This window comes from Aythya ferina (assembly GCF_964211825.1).
Source record: "Aythya ferina genome assembly, chromosome: 16".
Classification (NCBI taxonomy): Eukaryota; Metazoa; Chordata; class Aves; order Anseriformes; family Anatidae; genus Aythya; species Aythya ferina.
Genome location: NC_140315.1, coordinates 10,219,985 through 10,239,962, shown reverse-complemented (window position 1 = coordinate 10,239,962; position 19,978 = coordinate 10,219,985). Strand labels below are relative to the sequence as shown.

At 57.5% G+C, this 19,978-nt stretch overlaps 1 long non-coding RNA gene across 1 annotated transcript; it reads left to right on the top strand.

Annotated features, from left to right (window-relative positions):
- The first annotated feature begins 5,048 nt into the window (after window positions 1-5,048).
- LOC311445700 lies at window positions 5,049-6,286 on the top strand. The gene is made up of 2 exons (XR_014698590.1): window positions 5,049-5,246; window positions 5,319-6,286. It is a non-coding gene; the product is annotated as an uncharacterized lncRNA (long non-coding RNA).
- Window positions 6,287-19,978: the final 13,692 nt, after the last annotated feature.

Below are 19,978 nucleotides of genomic sequence, written 5' to 3'. Positions count from 1 at the left end.
CCTCCCTCTGCCATCGCCGCGGGTGGCTGCCAGGTGAGGGGGCAGCGAGGGTGCCAGGAGCTTGGGGGGAGCCCCCGGCACCCCCAGCCCAGCACCCCCCGACCCCAGCTGCTGGCGCTAAGAGGATGATCGCAGGACCCCAGCACAGCACAGGCAGCTCCAGGGCAAACAGGAGAAACCCATTAGGTCTGCACCAGCAGGGTTGGGAGGGGGCTAGGCACTGAAATTCGGGGCATGGCTCCAGCCCCCACGCTGCCCAGGGGGTTCCCATCCTGTTCTCTGCCCAGGGCAGGAGCCGAGGGCAGGGGAGCATTACGGATCCGCCGCTCTGCTGGCGCCGGCCGAGCCAACCCTGCCTTGGCTGAGGCTGGAGACTATTTTTGGAAGCTCTCGAGACTTCCAGGGAGGGAAACGCCTTTTTCTTTCCCTTCATTCACAGACAGGCTCGGTTTGATTCGTTACATGGGGTTTTTCATTATTATTATTTATTTATCCTCGCTGCCGCTGACCCGGGATTTGGGCTGTGTGTCCCCTGCCCCCTGGTTGCCCAGCCCAGCCCCTGCCTCGCAGCCCCGCTGCTGGGGGCTGCCTCCTCCCCAGCCCACCTCCCGTTTCTGGGAGCCCCCAGTTCCGCAGGACCCCCCCCAAAACACCACGCAGCTTTTCTTCCTTGCATGCAGCACAGAATGCAGAAAGTTCCCAAGCTTTTAGGAAAATTTGACCCTCTGCTACGTCGCCACCTGGTTTGTGCCCCACGGCCAAGGATGGCCTGGTGACACGTGAAAGCCTTCATTGCACTGATGGAGATGGAAAAAAAAAAAAAGACCCAGCGGAGGCAGTGGAATAAAATCCCCCAAAACAGCCCCCGGCTGGGAGATGCCAGCTCCAATTCCTGCAGCGCTTTCCCTGCTTGGGACCCGGCTTCCAGCCTGGCCAAGGAAACAGCAAAAAGCAGGAAGGGCAGTAATGAGCCTGCGAGCAATTAGCACACATGGGGCCGGCTCTGCTCGGCTAACCTTGGCGTAAAGCTGGGACTGGCGGTGTTCCTCCAGCCCGACGCCAGGGAGGCCGTGAGCAGGCTTTGGTCGCGAGGAGCACATGCGATAAAACAGCTGAAATCTTGCTAAAATAACGGGGTGGGGTGGGCTGCAGGCAGGTAAATCCCACAAAAGGACACAGCATCAACGTCTGCTAACGGCCAGCCTACATGGAGCATCCCCGTGTCCTCCTGAGCTGGGGGCGGGCTGGTGTGGGTGTAGGGAGTGGGTGTAGGGACTGGATCGGATGGAGGAGCCCTGAGCAGGCCTGGGATCTCGCAGCTCTTTGGAGGAGCAGCTGTGGTGAGAAGCGGGCTTGGCGCAAGCGAGCGCCCAGGCGTTGGAGCAGAGAGAGGCAGGAGGCAAGGCAGAGCTGAGCTGCCTCGGGGTGGTGACGGGTTCCCAGGCCAGGCGTGGTTCTGCCCTGCCTGCTGCAGGTGGGAGCACAGGCGGAGGCTCTGGATGAGCAGTGCTGTCGGTTCCAGCCCTCCCGATGTGGTCCCACCGTGCTGCCCTGGAGAAAACCTCCTGGAGAGGCAGGGGAGCAGCGTGGGGAGACAGCGAGCATCTTCCTCGCCTCCCGAATCGCTGGCTGCTCCCTAGACACGTGGGTCAAGTGAATGCTGCCAAGGGGAGCGCGGGTGGTGCCTGGAGAGGGAAGGAGGCTGAGAACAGCCTTCGTTTCCCACTGCTGCAGAGCAGCAGCTCGACATGTAATGTGTCTGGAAGCTCGCGGGGAGATCTGGCCAGCGTGGCTCTGCATCCCTCCACCAGGCACCTTCCAAGGGGAGCTCTGCAGCAGCCTGGGATGAAACGGTGGCTCCCAGGCTGAGAAACACCTTCCAGCCCTCACTGGGCTCCCTGCTGAAGCCCAGGCTGCTGTGCCGTGCCCAGGTGGTGTGGTTCAGACCTGCCCTCCCTGCGCAGCCTCACCCCAATGATGAGCCCAGCAGGAGAGCTACAGTGTGGATAATTTTGTTTTCCTGTGTCCATCTGGAGGAAATCCATCGAGGCCACTAGACCTGCCATGGTGCCCCATCTCGGCCCATGAAGCTTGGTGCTGACACAGAATTTTGCCTTTCTGGGTGCTGCAGCCATGGAACAGAACCAAATCTGGGGCTTTCTGGCTTAACTCCAAGGATCCCGGCCCCCCCAGTCCCTCCCTGTGCCAGGAGCACGATCCCTGCTCAGCTCGGGATGCTTCCCTGGGTGGTGGGGGGGAGGAGGGTGGGAAGCGAGGTAGCTCCATTCCCCTCTTGATCCCTTGGCCGTGAGTCCTGCTCGGCTCCCCTGGGGCCACAGGGCTGGGCAGGGGAGGGCGGAGTCCTGGAAGCATCCCGGGGATGGACAGAGAGCCAAGAAATTCTCCAGGATGGAAGTCATCCAGCGTAAACACAAGGGTTGGGCATGTGTGTGGTCTCCATAAATTAAAGCTACTAATTGGCTTTAAAGTGCCGTTAAAAAGAACACGGTCAGGGCTCATAACAGAAGCTGGGAAAAGTGAGCTGGGCCCTACAACTGCGCCACGAGAGCCGTGCCGTGCCCCGGTGCCACCGCTCGCCGCCGGGCAGGCAGCCGGCAAAAATCCTCCCTGACACCTCCTCGGAGAGCTCCCTCCTCAACACCCTCAAGTGATGTCTGCCCCTGTCAACACGACCTGGATGAAGAGAAAAATCCCCCAAAGTAGCAGGTGTGCTGAAGGCCTGTCAGAACGCATCAGCGCCGTCTCCGGAGCAGGGCTGGCCGGCGGAGCTCAGCCTGACCCCAGGATCTGGCCGGTCCCCGCAGCACCTCCGCAATTAGGGCTGGGGAAGGAGCAGCACCCGGATCGTAAGGTCCCGCTGCCTCCATCACCTTGGTGGGTGCAGAGGACGGCGCAGGGGTACGGCTATGTGCAATGGGGAGAGCTGCAGGAACGTAAATAGGAACCTTGTGTCCCACCAGGATGGGACCGGGGCACTCAGCCGGTGCCTGGTGCGTTCTCACCCCTATCTAAGGAGGCAGGACACACTGGGGAACATCGGAACATCCCTCGCCCACAGCCCAACATAAATCTTCAGCCACTGGACTGCCAAAGAGATTGAAAAGGGGTTAAGCGCTCATTTCTCAGAGGCTGACAGATTTCGGCGCATGTAGCCTGGAGGTTCTCCAGGGGGCCTGATGTTTTATGTCTTTGGGATGTTTTTGCCTTCTTCCAGTTTTGTTCAGTGCTGGTATTGTGTTTATATCAGCAAAATTCTGGATTATTGCCTCTTCTCCTTTTTTTTTTTTTTTTTTTTACATGCGTCTGCTACTTCTGCTTGTACATTGCTGTACCACTGTGCCCTGCTGGTGGGGAGAAGCAGCCCTCAGCAGCACTCGGATGCCCAATGTGATGCTCCATGGCTTTTGGTGCATCTCAGTGGGGTGCCGAGGGTCTGCCCCTGCTCTGGGTGATGCACAGCAAAGCATCTCCGTGCCAGCTGCTCCGTAAGGAAAGGCACCGCTGGCTCATTTAAGGAATTAGGTGAAGTTCCCTAAAGTGATGGAAGGCAAAGCTGCAGGTTGGAGAGCTTGAGCAGGAACTGCTCATGGGGACTGAAGCCCTGAGCCCCAAGGTGGCACCTCCTGCACCTCATCTGTGTGCAGTGGATGCACATGGGGTGCGGGACCCATCGCATCTGGGGGCCTGCAGGACTTCAGCGAGGGCACTGCTCCCCGCTGCCTTGCAGGGGATGGCACAGCCCCTTCGGCACAGCCAGGGAGTGGGGACCCCAGCCCAGGCTCCTCTGCTCCGTGGCGCTGCCTCCCAGACCAGCACGAGCCAAGGGAGCGCATCACCCTGCAGGCACCTCCGTCCCCTGCTTCCCCCAGTTTCTTCCATCCCAAAACTCTGCAGGAAGAGGAATGTGAGCAAACACGGACCCGCCGGGCCCCTCCTGCCCCAAATTCCTGTCTGCACCAAGCAGAGGGAGCGGTTTCAGTCACACCGGGGGTTTGCTTATGACTTCCAGCCAAAGGGGTCTGGAGACCTCCCAGCCCAGAGCTTTGCACCCAGCATCTCCCTGGAGAGGAGAGGCTTCTCCTCCCCGGGGTACATCTCCCTTTGGCTCATCACCTTCCCTCTGCTCTCCTGCCCTTCTCTCCCTTCCTTCCTCTATGCATATACTGGAAAAAAAAAAAAAAAAAAAAAAAAAAAAATGTTTCTGTAGGGGAAAATGTAATCAAATCAAAAGAGAAATGGAAAGAAGCGCCTCAAAACTTGCTAGACAGGCGTTTTCTTTGCAAGATCAAGGGCCAAATTCTGCTTTCATCACATTGGAGAAAAATCTGGCCTACCTCCCCTTGAATTAATGGCATTCCTTTGTAAGGGGAACAGAATTTCATTCATTCGCGCCTCGTACAGCAGCACCGGGGCCATCAATCCTCGCAGCTTCCAGTCACGTCTCAGCCCACAGCTCCAGCACGGCCTGCTTGGGAAGTCCCAGATCGTTTCCCTGCATCCTTCCTTGACTTGTCAGCTCATGATAAACAGCATCTCGTCCCGATCCCAAGCGTACGAGCACACTGAGTGCTTACATCACCTCCGAACCCATTCCAATGAGATAAAATGTAGCTCAGATCCAGTTTGAATAGCTCGGTATTCCCAAATGGGCTCTTCCCGCTCATGCACAGCGCTCAGGGGCCAAATCCTGGTGTCTGCTGCAACGCATTCGACCTGGAGTCCCTCCCTGGAAGTGGGGGCTGTGAGCAAAGGCTCCCAGAGGGCAGCAGACCCATAAATCCACCCCCAGCATCACCACACAGGCGGGGAAGATCTCTGGGAGCCCTGACTTTCTTCTGTGCCGTGTGCCAGGGAGGGGGAAATGGACACGAAAATGTCTGGTGCTTCTAAACCATCTGGGCTAGCCTCCCCCAGGTACATCAGTGCTGTACCTACATCCGCCAGGTGCCCTGAATGCTCCTTCAGATGCATCTTAATGACATTAATTGTGTTGGCCAGCCTCACCTGGGCACCGACCCACACCCCTGCCCTGACCCCAAGCTCTTCTTGAGCTCAGCCCCAGCTCTAAATCCTGCTTGGTGCTGTGCTGTGCCCTGCTGGTGCTGGGACCCCTTGTGCGGGATCACCTCTGGCCCTTGCCCCGTGGGGTAATGCAGTTGTGCTGCTCCCTGGTAGTGCTGTGACTTCTGCCTGCTCACACCTCTTTCTCCTGGGCTTCACTACTGGTAGGACAAGAGAGAATATTTTGTTACTGCTGTGTTTTTTTGGTTAAAAAAAAAAATACTACTTGCATCAAGAGCCCCCCGAGCAGTCACAGCTCCAGCCCCTCTGGGATGGGCACGAATGACAGCCGTGATCTGGAGTCACTTGGACCAAGGGGTGTTGAAGGTTTTTTTGAGCAAATGCTTAAAAACCAACAAAATCAAATCTCAGCCCATCTGCACCGGGTGGGCAGCGAGGTGCTGCCAGGGAGTGAGGAAATCGCTCTTAACACCTCTGAAGAGCCTAGCATGGAAAACCAGAGGTCTTCCAGCAGGAAGGTGACTGCCGAAGCAATGCCCAGGCTGCTTTTTAGGACCTCCCTTCCCAGTGCGTGGAGGGGAACATGCATCAAAGTACCCCAGCCCCTGGGAGCAGGTATGGGACTGAAGCAAGGGCAGGGGGATGTGGCAGGCTGTGATAAGCCTCGGAAAAGCAGTACAAAAAGTACTGGGTATGAAAAGGAGCTGTGAGAGGAGAGCTGCCTGCCAGCGCTGGGATGCAGATGGGGAGCAGGCAAGCAAGGGTGTTTGGTTGTGCTACACCTCTGGGGCTGCCACGGGGAAATAAACAGCTCCAGCTTCCTGCCAGGTCTCCAGCCTCTGCAAGAAGAGGCTTTTTGAAATAAGTAAATCCAGGGAATTCCTGCTGTTTGCTGTCCTACTGCGGGACATGCTTGGCATAGAAAGGAGCCGTAACTGGTGCCAGGCCAAGCTCTGCTCCGGCGCGCATCCTTGATCGCGAGGGTGGAGATCCGCATACCCTGAGCCTTGCAGCGTTTCCCTTCCAGAGCACAAACTCGGCTGCTTGCTGCGAGCTGGGACTTTGTGAGAAATGGGTTGAGGAAAGCCTGACCCGAGCTCCGGAGAGCCCAGCACCACCCCACCAGGGCCAACAGGGATGGGGCCATGGGATCTCCGTGGCTCGTTGTCTGCTCTGGGTTTGGAGGTGATGGTTTTTCTGCCCTTCAGCAAGCACGCCAGCCCAGAAAATGGCCATTTTCAGCAAAGCCCCTCGAAGCACTTGAATATTTGAACAGCAAATGGGGTCTGGGAGGAGCCCTGACCCCAGCTGCAGACGGGTCCTTGGGCTCCCCTTGGTTTTTGTTTAACTTGATCGATTTGCACGTGAGACAGAGCAGCCTTCCACAGATGGAGTAACCCTGTTGATTTACACAAATTCCTCCAGACATATGCTAGGGTTTATGCTCTACTGGCATTTGCATTTCTACAGTCTGGACTGAGGCTGGGAACTTTTATTGGGTGGATTCTAGGAAAACAGAAGCCAAGGAATAAAAATAACCTTTTTTTTTTTCTGGGCTGGGTTGATTGCTCTTGCACCGGCATGAATCCAGGCCAGCCCTATTGATTTTTTTTTTTTTTTAAAGGAGTAACTGGGTTTATGTTGGTGTAACTGTGTCCCCAGAGCTGCATGAAATGTTCACAACAAAACCTGGAATTATGTGAGACCAGCAGAACTTCACTGTTTGGGGGTTTCATTACAAATTTGAATCTCAGATCAAGCTCGTCAAAGGATTCCTTAAGGTTCGTGAACCTTTCAGTCAGGCCTTGGCCTCGAGTCAAGCCAAGGCTGAGCTGATTTATAGCTCGGTATTGAAATAATGTGAAATCGGTGGTTTTGTTTGGTCTTGAGGCTGAAGCTCAACACTCACAGCCGAGCTTGGCTTTGGAGAGGTCAGTCCTCTTTGAAAGCCGAGCTCCAAACTCAATCAGCGGTGGGAGCTGGAGGAGAGGCTATCTGGATGAAAACCATGGGCCAGGTTTCTGAAGGTAACAAAAATGAAAAAATCGTTTCCAAAGGCAGTTTCTGCCCAGCCCCCGAGCACAAAATCAGCACAGCTCGGGCTGTGAGCGGCACCTTGCCGCTCTGCGCTCGCGGAGCGGGGCGAGGAACCAGACACAATTCGTTAGGACATGAGGGCAAGTAAGGATCACTTGCTTCAGCTGGCTGCCGCAGCGAGCTAAGTGCTATTAGCGCTAAGCTGACAGCCCCTGCGACCGCCCCGCAGCGAGGCAGGGGATGGGAGCACTCCTCTGATGTCCCGCTTCGCGCTCCAGAGACGGTGTTGTTCCCGCTGGTTATATATTGCCTGCGGGATTAGGATTCACAGGCAGCAGCAAAGCAGTTGACAATGTGGTTTGGCAGCGCCGAGACGGCAGCACATTGCCTCCTCCCCGGCCAGGGCTGGATGCGAAGTGCTCGCGGCAGCCCCGGGAGGAGAGGAATTTCACATGCAGCTCCCTGAGCCGCTCGGAGCTGGCCCGGCCAGCCTCTGTGTTTGGCTGCTTTTCTTGGCCAACTTGGGGCAAGGAAGGCCAGGAATGGGACGTTCCCCATCCTCTGTAGTAGGAATGGCCGTGACAGTGCAGGGCCTGGCTCCACGCGCTGTGCCAAACCTGCTCCTGGTGTGGTGCCGTGGCAGCAAGGGCCCTGTGTGGGCTTGGGTTTGGCTTGAGAAGGTGCAAGGCCTCTTGACGGCAGGTGGGGAAGGGCTCAGTGGGGCAGTGGTGACAGCAGCCACCATGAAGCCCCTTCCTCAGGCTGCCGGGATGGGCAGCACAGCCTCCCCTGAGAAGCTCCTGCTCGGACGGTCAGGCTCCTTCTGTTGCTGCTGTTCTTATTTTAACCTTCTGGTGGTACCCAGAGCACCCAGACACAGCCAGAGCCTTGCGACGTCCCCAGCCCTTGCTGCAAAGAGCAGAGTGGCCTGGCCGTGGCCCCACGGCGGAGCAGAGACACTTCTCAGAGGAACATGAAGGCAGGAGACAGCTTCCCACTGCTGCTGGAGCAGCACCACCAGCCTTCCTCTAGGACTAGTTAGATGAGCATCTTGGAGAGCTCACAAGCAGCTTGCTGAGCTCTTCCTTTGAATAACGTGATTGCTGTGTCCCAGCTGATTAACGGCAGTCTTGCCTGAGCATTTTGGGGGCTGGAAATCACCGGCCAAGCCGTGTTTACCTAATCTGAGACCAGAGAGAGCAGCATGTAATCTTGCTGGGCAATCACAGATAACAAGTGCTGCTCAAATGTTAACTTCTGGCCAGCCACGCGCAGAGCGAACCAGCCAAAAGGAGATTAATTGAAAATCAATTGGAGGGACTTGACGTGCTCACAGAGATGGCCCAAGCAAAACCAGGGGCTAAATTCAGTGGATAAATAACTCACTGCGAGTTATTTGCTCAGCTCTACTTAAGTGGCTGATTATGTGGGTCTTTGGTTAATTGACTTATTGAGTGGCTGGCGTGGGTTTTTGGCTGCTCGCTCACTCCCTGCACGTTTTTGCTATTAACTCAGCTGTTTGATGGAACAAGTGGTCTATTGTCTATTTTTTGCTGGCTAGGTTGGTGTTTGGTTGGATATTGGCTCTTGGGCTAATTGAATACATCTGCTGCTGGCTGTACGGTGGCTTTGCCAGGTTCATCACTGGCTCTTTGTTTCATTCCCTGCTTGACATCTTGGTGGCACAGTTTGTCACAGACCCGATGTTTGTCTGTTTAACTTCCTCCTCCTTCCTACTTGCAAACCAGGCTCTCATTTTTTCCCCTTTTTCATTGGGGTTTGCCATTGCTTCTTCCATGATGCTTGGGATCCCATAGCAGGGCTCCTTGGCAAGCTGTGTTTGATGCTTCATCTCTGGGACATCTGAGGATGGTCCCCAGGAAGGATGGGCCGTTTTCTGGAAGTCTGCTCCCAGCTGTAGCTGCAGTCTGCAACCCTGGCACGGCTCCATCCTGACCTTGTACTTTTTCCATTGAATTCCTCGTCTCCTGTGCCACACTTCCCAGCAGAAGCTTTTGGTTTAGAAACAGGTGGGTCGCTGGCTCGGAGCAAGGCTCCAGCTCTGGGAGACAAGGGGAGGGAGACAAGGGGAGCAGGGGAGAAGAGACCTGGGCAGGAAATGATCCCTGAAAACTTAATAATCTCGGTCGATTTGACAAACACTTTTCATGCTTTTGGCCTTGATGTAACTTCAATTTGGGGGGTGAAAGTATATTTTTCTGCTGCGTTAAACACAACTCCTTAGAAACACATGCTGTGTAGGCTTGATATCAGCATCCCGTGGCGAAGGGTATGCAGGAGAACAGAGCCAGGAGCCAGCTGAGAGAACTTTGCGAGGGATCTGGGTGGGAATGAGGGAGGGAGGGAGGGGGGTGGGATGTTCTCCCTGCTTTTCTTCCACCTCTTGCTGAAGCACCTGACAGCAATTAGCACGAGGGTCCCCGAGGCAGCCTGGCCTTGCTGGTCTCTGGCTGACATGAGGTGTTGACCATAGCTGAGGCTGACTTGACAAGGCCCTGGGGAGATGCTCAAATTAGCTTGTTTACAGCTCTCCTGCCTTCATTCTTTTGCCATGCTTGTAAAATGCTTGGAGAGGACAGCAGTGCTCGTGTCCTGCCAGGCCTCCCCCGCTGCTGCAGGGGGGCCAGGGGAGCACCGGGTGTTGGGCAGCTGAGCCTTGTGGAGGGGATGCAGGAGCCCCCAAGGTCCTGGGGGATCCTTTCACGGTGTACCCAGTGCCACTGCGGGCTTTGAGTCTGGATGTGTTGTATGGAAAATGCTGGTGGTGCCAGCCATAAGGAGCCTTAACCCTGCCCTGGAGCATCCATCCCTTGGTGGCCCTGCCCTGGGCTCTGTAGCCCCCAGACCTCATCCCCAGCCAGAGCAGCCGTGGCTCAGGGAGTGTCTCCTTCACTGTTTCAAAGCCCATCCCTAGGGATGCTTGTTTCTTCCCCCAGACCTATCGTGAAACTCAGAATCACAGAATCATGTAGGTTGGAAGAGACCTCCAAGATCACCCAGTCCAACCTCTGACCTACCACTAACCAGTCCTCCACTAACCCATATCACTGAGCTCTACATCTAAACGTCTTTTAAAGACCTCCAGGGATGGTGACTCAACCACTTCCTTGGGCAGCCCATTCCAATGCCTCACAACCCTTTCAGTAAAGAAGTTTTCCTAATATCTGACCTAAACCTCCCCTGGCGCAACTTTAGCCCATTCCCCATTGTCCTGTCACCAGGCACTGTCTGGGTGAAAGTTAGCTGTGTCCCTGGCTGGAGAGCTGCAGAAAGAATACTTTCCTCACCGGGGCAGTTCCTGTTGCCCCAGCTTTTTATCTGCAATCCCACACAAGCCGTTCTTTGACTGTTTGTGTCCCCTCCTCCAAGTGCTGCAGCAGGAGCTGCTCCCCCTGTGCAGCTCTCCAGCTGGTGACCACAGGCTGGTTTTCTGCCCCGCAATACCCAGGTAGGCCTGGCTGCCTGCAGGGGAAGGTCTGTAGCCTGCGGTGATTCCTTGGCGGTGTGATGGAGGGAAGGAGCGGGACACAGAGGAGCTGCTGGGGACAAGTCGTCTGTTTCAGACCTTTTCTTGGATATCTCCATCCCTGCTGTGGCCCAGCTGAACACAATGAATGCAAACCTAAAACTTAGGAGTCCCTGTGAGCAACCAGGCTCCCTCGGCAGCTTTGTGCACCCAAAGAGCAAGAATTCGTGGCCCTGGGAGCACAATGCTCCCAGCTCCCACCACAAACCAGGCAGCAGTGCCCACCCTGGCATCTCTGCTTCCCCATCCCGGTCTCCCCACCCGCCTTGTTCTTTCTCTCTGCATTCCTGTGGCTTCTTCCCCAGCAGGCTCAGGGCTGGGGCTGTCCTGGGGCTGGATGGGGAGCGAGGGAAGGTGCTGCCTGTCTACAGCTCCACGAAGGTCACTGAAAGGTAAGGGAAGAGAATAAGCTAAATTCTGTACATTTTTGCCGGTCTGAAGCTTCTCCTGTCTTGGAAAATGCCTGCAGGGGCATCCTGCTGCAATCCTGCAGGAGAACACGGGGCTTTGGGAGGGCAGATGAAATGAGGTGGCTCGGGGCTTGGGGCATAGTTGTCTTCTTTAGCTTATTAGAGGGGCAGTGAGGAAGAAGAGTGGGATGACTCCCTGCTAAAGCAAGGGAGAGAAAGACAGGAAGAAGTAGAGGAAGCGGGGGAAAAAAGAGACTTAGACCAGCCTCGGATTTACTGCCTCCAGTCCTTGGATTTCAGTGAGCTGGGGTGGCGGGGGTACAGGGTGAGGGTACAGGGTGCTGCATGCCCTGGCACCATTAACAGTTTGGGAAACGAGGCAGTAAACAGGGATGCTGTGTCTATAAATACATATAAATATATATGCAACCATATATACATATGGGTAAAGGGGAAGCTGACAGGCTGGGTTTGCTCCTCGTGGGTAGCTTTGGTGGCTGCCCAGCCCTGCCTCCCTCCTGGCAGCTCCCTCCTGCCTGGCGGTGGCCGGCACTGCTTAGTTTTGACTTGCATTTGCAAATCTGTCCAGGTCTGTGCCCTGTTTCTGTAGCACCAAAGCACTCCCGGTGATGTTTCAGCTGCGGGGGGCTGCGCCGATTGAGTGATCAGTGAAGAAAACCAGAAGGATCTGCCCGGGGGAAGGGCTTGAATTCCTTAGCACGGTGCCAGCTGCCCCCAGCCGAGCAGGCAGCCCTGTGCATGTGGCACCAGCTCCCTGCAGCCTGATGGTGTCTGAGCAACCCTGACCACATTTTGGGAGCCAGCTGGGGCCCCGTGGAGCTGCCAGGCTGCTCCTCGAGCTGCTGCATGGCCAGGTGCCTCGCTGTGGTGGGGACACGCAGCACCTCCATCCCTTCAGCCCCTGCCAGGATCTGCTCCTTAGAAGTTTTCCCAAAGCAGCCCAGTCAGCAGCACACGTCCGCTTCGCCGCAGCCCAGCTGGGCTGGCCTGAATTAGGAGCTGAGCTCCTTTATGGCGCCTTTTTCTCCCATCAAAAAGTGCCCCCAGCAGAAGCCTCTGGGCACACCTGAACTCCCCTGGGGAGCCTTTACACAACCCCACACGCAACAGGACTCTGCTCCTTCTGTCTTTCCAAACAGCCCTAACCATAGCACTAAGCCTAACCCTACTTAGGACCCTAAAAAACACGTACGGTGCCTGTTTCTCCCATCCAAAAGTGCTCCCAAGGGCCATCCAAAAAGATGCTGTAAGGATGGGAGAGGCAGGGTGAGAACAAAGGAGCTCCGAGGGGTCCAGAGATAAATGCCTGGATGGCTGCTGAGTGCTCAGCCTGATTTCATGGCATAAATATTGGTTACCCTGGGCATCTGAACCAGCCTTAACCCCAGTGAGGTGAGGACAAGTATCATTGTAGGGGTTCCTGTTGGATAGCAAGGAAGAATTTTCTGCATGAAAGCTTTAATTAGATTTGTTTGGACCGTGTTCATGTGCCTCCTGGGTTCGCTTTCTGTGAATACTTTAAGTTTTGTTGGCAGGAACGCTTGTGCAAACTGCAAATTTGGGGTCAGCATCTCATCTGATATAAATCAGTGCAGGCAGCAGAAGTCCACCAATTTACACCCATGGAAAGGCAGACTCCCTAAATGAATAGTGAGAAATTAGCCTTGGAACATAAATTTGGAGTGAAAAACTCCCAGTACTTGTGCTGAAAGCGTTACCCTGAGGCTGCAGCAGCTTTCCAGTGGCAGCAGGGAGCATCGACCACTGGCCAGCAGGAATCCTGGTGCAAAGGTGGAGCCCGTCACCCTCCAGCAGCCCCTCGCCTCCTCCCTCATGCTTGGCATAGGGTCGGGAGGGCAGCTGCATCTCATGGTTCCTCCCCAGGCTGCAGTGCTCTGCTCCCACCAGCGTTTCCCAGTCCTCTTGTCTTCCAGTTGCCACCACGTGGAACGAGCTCCGTGCTCTCTGGACCTGGCGATTCCTCCTCCCTCGGGGTACGTGCAGCCCTTGCCCCTCTAGGGCCTGATCCAGCACTGCCTGGGGCTTTGGGGGTGTTGAGTTTGGATGGAAATTGTAGGGGATGGGGCTGAGCCTGAGGACAGCGGGAGGAAAAGGAGGAGAGGGGCCCTCTGATTGCTATCTCCTGGAGGAACTGGAGCGTGCCCAGAAACAATAAATGTCCAGCGATGATTTGATGTGAGTTGGGATGGAAAAGCATCACAGGGCACGCCCGAGACGAGCTCTCCCTTCAGACTCCGGTGAACTCTTAAACAAACTCTTGTGCGCCTGCAAGGCTGGGCTCCAGATGGGCTGGGGCTGGGGGGGCTGCTCCCGGCCCCACGCCTGGGGGTGCCCAACCTGCTGGGGGGATAGGGGAGGGTAGGGCTGGCTGGGGAAAGGCTGCGGGCAGCAGGGAGCAGAGGAGCAAGGTGGCCGTGTTCTGGGGCTTTGTGGACAGCCCCCATCCTTCACCCGGTCCTGCCTGGCCCAGCACAGGGCTTGGGGGGAACCTGGAGCATCTCCTGGGACTGCCAGCACTTGTTTCGAGGCAGCAGTGGGGGATTTGTGAGGGAGCTGAGCCGCAGGGCTGCTTTCCCTGCACAGACGCAGATGGAGCAGCAGGACTGGAGCCCCTTGGCACCCTGCCTCTCTCCCAGGAGCATCACAGCTCGCTTTTCTCAGCCCTTTTTAGGCAAATTCTGCCTGCCCAGAGCCCCAGGCTCAGAAACCCCCTCTGCAGGGCCGCAGGTGGATGGTTTAAAAGACCAGCAGAGGGCTTTAATCCCCCAGTGGCCTGAGCAGATTATCCTTGCTTCCCAGGCCAAGCATTTTGGAAAGGTCGGGTGGCTCAGGTCTGCTCCCCGGCGGGGAGGGAAGCTGGTTATTTCTCCCCCCAGCACCTCCCTGCTGAGAGCTGGCAGCGCTGCGGTGCAAGCATCATCTGGAGGTCACCTGGACTTCTCTCCCCTCCTGGCTTGAAGCACGGCAGCTCTGCAGGCTTCTGCAGCAAAGCATCAGCAAAAAAGCATCAGCCAGTGAAGCCAACAAATTCTCCTGCTTGTCGCTTCGGTTCTGCACGTGGACAAGGGCAGCAGTGACCTCCCTTCCCCTCTGCTCTCCCCAGAAAATTGCAGGAGTCACCCCATGAGGCTGGGGCGGCTGAGCAGGGCCCCAGGGATCCAGGCCAGGATTTGTCCTTCGTCACCCGTCCTGATTTGGGGGCAGGTATGGGGCTGGGGGTCTGGGCGGTCAACAGGCATAAAAAGGAGAGGAATGCAGGGGGCTCGGCCCCAGAGGAACAGGTTTGGGGTAACGGGAGCTAACAGGAGGCTGAGCTCCTTGCTAGGGCTTTATGAAGCAGCAGTGCCCCTCTGGGAGGAGGATTTCAGTCCATAAAATAATGAAAAATAATGGCGGGGTGGCCGTGGGGTTCCCTGCTCATGTATACACATGTACGCGTGGCCCCGTGTACACTGCTAACCAGGAACATCCCCACAAGCAGCCAAAGCCCTCCGCTTCCACGCCGGCATCGTTTTGGGGTGAGTGCAGGGGAAGGCCGGATGCGTGGTAGCCCTGCCCTCACACCCCATAAAACGGCTCTGTCTCTGGTTTGTGTCTGAGGGGAAAAAAGGAGAGGAGGGGGGGGGAAAAAAGCCTCTCCGAAATGAGATTCCTGAAATGACAGCGTGCTGACACGCCGCGGAGTGATTTTGGCAAGGAATGAGAAAGCTCAGCGGGAGCGGGGGGCTTGCGGGATTGTGCAGGCCCCCTGGGGGCTGGGACCCCCGACACCAGCACCCTGCCTGCCTCTGACCTCGCTGCTGCCGCGCTCTGGCCCTGCTGAAAAGCAGATTCTGTAACTCAGGGGTGTTGGTTTTTTTTGTTTTTTCCCCTCTCCAGCACTGCTCTGTCTCCATCCCTGGATAAGCCATCAGAGAGGGGGTGGAGAGCAGCTGCAGCTCCCGCACATAGGGCAAGCAGCTGTGCGTGGCCCCGGGGGGGGGAGAAATGCCACCCTACAGCAGGCACGAGACCCAGCCGGGTGGGTGAGCGCCCCTACCAAACGTGCTGGGGTGGAATGGGATCAGGGAACCGTCGGGGTCACCCTCAAAAAGCCCTTCTGTCTGCGTCCCGCTACGGGAAGCCCTTCGGGTTTCGCTGTTGAATGGCGAGCAGACCCCCGGGGGGCACCTTCACCCCCATTGCCCTCCGAAAGCAGCAGCCGGGTGCGTGCAGGGGACCGGGGGTGCTGAGCTCAGCCCTCTCTGAGCTGCTCCACGCCGTACGCCTTCTGCTCGCGGGGCCGGAGGAGCCGTTTCAGCGCGGGGCTTCTTTACGAGCTGCCGGCCTTGGCCGCCTTCTCCCTCAGTCGGGGCTGGGGGCTGGGGGCTGCTCCGAGCCGCAGAGCAGGGGCCCAGGGGGATTCACGGGTGCATTTTTTTTTTTTTTCCAAGCATCTGGCACTTGAATGTTGATGAAGGAGAGGAGCAAAGCGAGCTCGGGCAATCCAAGGCGACCCAACCTGACGCTTGCAGTCGCAGAAGGAGGCAGGAGCCGGCTGCTTCCGCGGCGGGGGGAGGCAGCAGGCAGCGCTCTCCCGGCCGGCGTCGTGCTGCTGTCACCTGGCCCGGCTCCAGCCGTGGATTTACGCCCTGGCCCCAGCTCCTTCACCCTCTTTCAGCTCCTTCACTCTCTTCAATGAGATCCTGATCCTTTTTTCTTTTTTTTTTTTTTTTTTGGAGAATGAAACGCTCTCCCTCCACAACACAGGGAGCCTGGGGGGAGAAAATCGTCCTCACTGGGAATCCTTCGCCCTGCAGCCTTGGCACCAGGCCCCGGGGTTTGTCCCCAAATGCCATCCCGAGGGGTGCTGGAAAGCCCCAAGCAGCCCCCGGTGGGTGCTGTGACCCTGTCAGGGTTTTGGGAAGGGCCCTGCTGGCTCGGCGGTGCCGGCAGCACGGGCAGCGCAGGGGGCTGGAGCTTGCACAGCCGAGGTTTATTTCTCCAGTCTCTCTGTGTTTATTTATTGTTTTATTTTAATTATTTTTAATAGTTTCTCTGAGTGCTCCCTGGGGCCTTGTTCCTTATTTATGGGCTTGAGGAAAGCCGGAGCAGAAGGGAAACGCTATCAGCCAAGCCGGGCTGTCGACCACATGCACGCAGAGGCAGGTCCTCCCCCATGGCCGTCACCACCTCCGCCCACGCTTGGTGCTCCAGCGAAGCCAAAAAAAGGGGTTTTTGCAGGCACTCAGCCCCGGGGAGCCCCGTGGCAGTGACTTGCCTGCGTCCCGTCCCTGGGTCCATCAGGAAGAGACCTATTAAGGCCCCTCCGTGGGGGCAGAGGCAGTCTGTAGGGCAGTTTCTGGCAGCATCCCTGCTCAGGTGCTGCTCCAGGGGGAAATTTGGGGCAGGCGAGCCAAGGCGGGCCAGACCAGCGGGCTCGTGGCTTTGCACTGCCTGCAACCACCCCAAAATAAGGCAAAAGGCAGCTTTGTGCGGCTCATCCTACCAGCCATATGGGAAGCATTTGGGGCCTGGGGGGTGAGATACGTCCCCACCAAGCCCTCCCCGAGCGCGGGGGGCACACAGCTCCTCCCGGCACGCCTTGCCAAGCGCTCTCCCCCTGCTTTCCATCCAAACAAGCTGTCAAGTTTTCAGCAGCCACCCCTGCGCGGGGCCGGTCACACTCAGGCAGACGCGAGAGAATTGAGTCCCACCTTCCCGGGGGCCAGGTGGGTCGGGGTCACCCCGTCCCCAGCCCCACGTACCGGCATGGCCCCGCAGCCACCCAGGGCAACGTGCCCCGGATAACCGGGCTGGCGGGGCTCTGCGAGAGCTTGGCAAATGCAGAGCTTTCTGAGCTGGCACTGCATTTGCTGCAGAGCCCCCATATCTTTGCACACTCCTCTATCCACCCAAAAAAATTGTGTCCCACCCCCAAACCTCTAAAGCAAACCCTGGGCCCCCACGCTGCTCCCCACCAGAGCTGGGCTGCAAGGGGCCAGGCTGCTGCAGGGGGGCTGGGGGTTTTTGGGACCCCGTGACCACTGCAGTGGGGACAGAGGAGGTGGGAAAACCCATGGGCAAGGGGCACTTTTTCAAGAGGAAGACGGTTCACTCGCCTGTCCAGTGAGTCTGATGGGTGGAAGGGAAAGCAGGAGGTGGGTGCAGACGGAGAGGTGCCTGAGGGTGCCTCCAGTGGGCCGGGATGCACATCCTCTCCATCCCTTCAGGCCCCACTCAATCACATTTTCCTGCCAGCTCCTTCTGGTGGGTTTTTACCCATGGTGGGATCTGAAAAGCTGCCAGGAAAACGTCTGGTCTTGGTATGCCAGACAGGAACGGGAGCTGTGAAAAGCCGCGGGGGCGAGCCAACGGTGTTTAACCTGTCTGCGCATCCCTTTCATGTCTGGAGGCGAGCGGGGAATGCCAGGACCCCTGCTGCCCTGCAGCCTGCACCAAGCGGGAGCTGCCTTTTATTTGGGAGCAGGAAAAAAAGGAAGAGCCAAAGGGGAAAGAAATGAGGACGCAGTGCCAGCCCCTGCCCGCAGGCAGCATGCGACAGAGCGGCCGGCAGGGAGCTGTGCTGCCCTGGGGGTGTCCCCGCTGGGTTCCCCCCACCCCCAGCTCCGTGCTGCCTCCCCCAGCCCATCTCCCTGCTCGCTGCAGGAGGATCTGGCAGGGCAGCGTGGCTCTGACATCATCCCAAGGAAAAGGGAGAGCTCCAACGTGTGTGACGGGAGCGGTGCAAACGCAACCCAGCTGGTGCAGCCGCCGCATGGCACCCGTCCCGCGCCCGGCTCCCCCGCTGTCCCCACGGGGGTGACCCACGCTGCTGCTCGTGGTGGGGCAGGACTCGGCACATCACTGCTGCTGGAGGGGTGCTGGAGGTGCTGCCACTGGAGGGACTGGGATAACTGGGAGAGCCCCCACATCGGTGGGACACCCAGGGGTGACGCCCAAGAAGAAAGGTTGGGTCCGGGTGCAGGCACCAACAGCCCTGCAGAAAATGCGTATAAAGAGTTCAATGAGATTTTAAAAGGCCTCCCAGCTGGGATTCATCAGGGAGAGCTTTCCAGGAGTATGAATAAGGCGAGCAGAGCGCAGCCAGCACCACAATACCTTCGTGCCAGCCAGGGCGAGCTGTGCTCCTGGGGAAGCAGGTTGAGCAGCACAGGCTCCCCGAGGGGCTGCGCCAGGAGGGGTCCCTGCACTGCTGGGGCCGGGGGCTGACGGTGCAGGGAAGGGCTGTCCTGAAAAGCCATTTACATGCAGCCTAGGAACGTGCTTTAGCCCCAGAAGCACAGCACAGGCTCAGAGGCTGCTTGGCAGCGGGTTCGTAGGGACCACAGCAGCAGCAGGGAGTGGGCTGGGGGAGCGGGGAGTGCTCCTTCCCAGGCTGCTGCTATTGACCCTAAAAAAGGAATTGTTGGAGTCTTTACCAAAGAAGGCAGGGTGGCTGCAGGGCAGAGCGGCATGGAGGAACGCTGTGCCGTGGCCTGCAGGTCTGGGGGCTCGCTGCTGTGCTTGTTGCAGGCTCCTCTTGAAGGCACAGGGGTCAGGTCCATCCCAGCACTGCTGCCTCAGGGCCACGGCAGGGACTGAGCTGCCCAGGTCCTGTGAATCCTCATGCAGCAGGTGTGGGGAGGCAGCTGGGGCATGAGGCCCACAGTCCTTTCCGTAAATTACCCCCATGAATTCACCCCGGACCTTCCCTGCTTGCACCTGCACGTGTTTAAGCAAGGATCCCACAGGAGGAGAAGCAGAAGCCATCCCACCAGCTTCCCCCTTGTCCCAGGGCCCTCCTCCATCCTGCATCCTCCTTGCTCCATCCTCTCCCCTCTGCCCTCCCTCTGCCACCCACCCTCTTCTCTCTTCCATCCTCCCTGCTCCATCCTCCCTTGTTTACCCACAGCTCTCCATCACCCATCCTCTGTCGTCCATCTCCATCCTCCACCCCGCATCCTCTGAGCCCTTCTGCCCTCCATCCCCTCTCCTCCCTCCCCCAAACCACGTTGCCCCCAGCAGACCTGCAGAGGAGGCTCCGTGCGGGGTCACGCTCAGCCCCTTGCCCACCCAAGCCCCAGGAGGGGATCCTGGCAGCGCCAAACATTCAGGTTTGTTCCACACCTCCCCATTTCTCCGCCTGTGTCACCATCAGAAAAGCAAAGCTGTAGAACCCCCTCCCCAGACACTGGCCAGTATGGACCAGGCTGGTCCCAGTAAGGATCTGCCTGGGGCAAGGGCTCGCGACTGGTTTTGTAACGGGGGATTGCAGCTCTTGAAGGGACACGGGTCAGACGCATGGTTATTAGAACTCAGTAAATGTGGTTTTAACAACCATCTGGCACTTCTTTTATATGCAATAACCATCCCATTACATCGAAATAAAATCCACATTTAAGGCGCTTAATTGCACCAGTGGCCTTTAGCTCCTCTCCCATCCCATAAAATACTTCCCCTTCCCAGCAGCCACAGCAGAGGAGCTCAGCTGCGGGTCTCCAGCCTCCCCTTCAGGCCGGGCAGGTGCACAGGGGGGGTTCGGCCCCCTGGGGATTTCAACCCCTGGGTTTTCAGCCCGCACGGGGATTTTGTGAGCATCCGATGTGGACTCGAGCCCACGTCGGGCTTGACCAGGAGACAAACGCCATTTCTGGAGGGATTTTAAGTCCTTCTGCTTGGCTTCGCCCCGATCCTGGACAAAACCTGCCCAGGAAGGGCAGCGGGATGGGGAGCGGCACCGCAGCTGGCCGAAACGTGTCGCTTGTCGAGTGCGAGCTGTGAGGTGACGCAAACCCAGGGTTTTGTGCAGAACACAAGCCCTTTCTGGGACGAAATATCAAAGAATCAGACACCGCGAGGCAGCACTTTTCTCCTTATATTTCTCCCTGTGAAGCTACGGCGGCACCACGGGGCGTTA